The 1,118-nt window shown below is 45.6% G+C and overlaps 1 non-coding gene across 1 annotated transcript; it reads right to left on the bottom strand.

The window, feature by feature from the left end:
• Positions 1-604: 604 nt before the first annotated feature.
• trnag-gcc (transfer RNA glycine (anticodon GCC)) lies at positions 605-675 on the bottom strand. Its single transcript has one exon. It is a non-coding gene; the product is annotated as a tRNA-Gly (tRNA).
• Between the last annotated feature and the right edge of the window lie 443 nt (positions 676-1,118).

Here is a 1,118-nt window from a genome sequence, read left to right as displayed (position 1 = left end):
CAACATAAATCCCGATTCCTATCAAGCAGAGGTGGAAGAAGTAATCAGAACTTCCAGTTAAGTAAAAGTGATGTTGCTTCTCTTGTTTTACACAGTATTTTGTGTTTTTGTCCAATCGGGGGCACAAACTGCAGCACAGCAGCAGGGGTCTTTTTGGGACTCAATGCCTATAGTCACTCAATAGCTTTACTCTCTAATTGTGTGCTAGTACAGATTCCAAACAACAGTGAAGATATGTTGCATTTGCAGAGAATGGGAACCTAGTTTTCCTCTTGGCTTACAAAGATTCTACCACTCATCTGCCCACATTCACAAGACAACTTAACTACCACTACGCTGGCGAGGTCAACAGCACGGTCAACAAGGTGGATTTTTCAAAAGATATGCTATATGCTCTAAGTCATTTAAGAAGGGATACAGTCCACCGGTCATCCCTTACAGTGATTTGATGTCGAGCATCTCACTGAGTTCTCAAATCAATGGGAGTCGGCACGGAGAACATCCCTCTTTACTTGTACACTCCAAAGACCTGTGTGTTTGCTGTAGCAGAGTCCAAGTGGTGTAGGCATTATACTTTATTTTCAGACAACAAAGAACTGTCTATTGCATTGGCCGGGAATCGGACCCGGGTCTCCCACGTGGCAGGTGAGAATTCTACCACTGAACCACCAATGCTGAATTATAAAGCCAAGCCACCATACGGCAGTTGAGGCGAAAAGTTCAGCCAACAAAGACTGTTTTCCAAGCAACCACGCTTCTATATTTCATTATAAGCTCTATATCCGTAAAGACATTCTAGTGTTCCTCCCTTAAATGGATTTGATGTTTAGCATCAAACTAGTGTTTTCTAATGCCGCGGAGTCAGCACGTATAACATGCCACACAACTCAAGCGTATTACTAAAGAGATAGGTTCCAATCGGGGGCACAAAGTGCAGCACAGCAGCAGGGGTCTTTTTTGGACTCAATGCCAAAGAAGCCACAGGTGAGAGCAACGAACCATGCTAGCGCAGCTGGGGGAAAGGGTGTGGCCTGGGATGTGGAAAAGCCAAGTGAGGGTCACCGCGGGGGCTTGGACTGAGACAACTACGTTGGTGTCTGTTCTCCAGGACGGGCTCC

The sequence above is a fragment of the Notothenia coriiceps genome, unplaced genomic scaffold (genome assembly GCF_000735185.1).
Source record: "Notothenia coriiceps isolate Sejong01 unplaced genomic scaffold, NC01 NC01_scaffold00037263, whole genome shotgun sequence".
NCBI lineage: Eukaryota > Metazoa > Chordata > Actinopteri > Perciformes > Nototheniidae > Notothenia > Notothenia coriiceps.
This window is presented reverse-complemented; position numbering and strand designations above follow the sequence as displayed.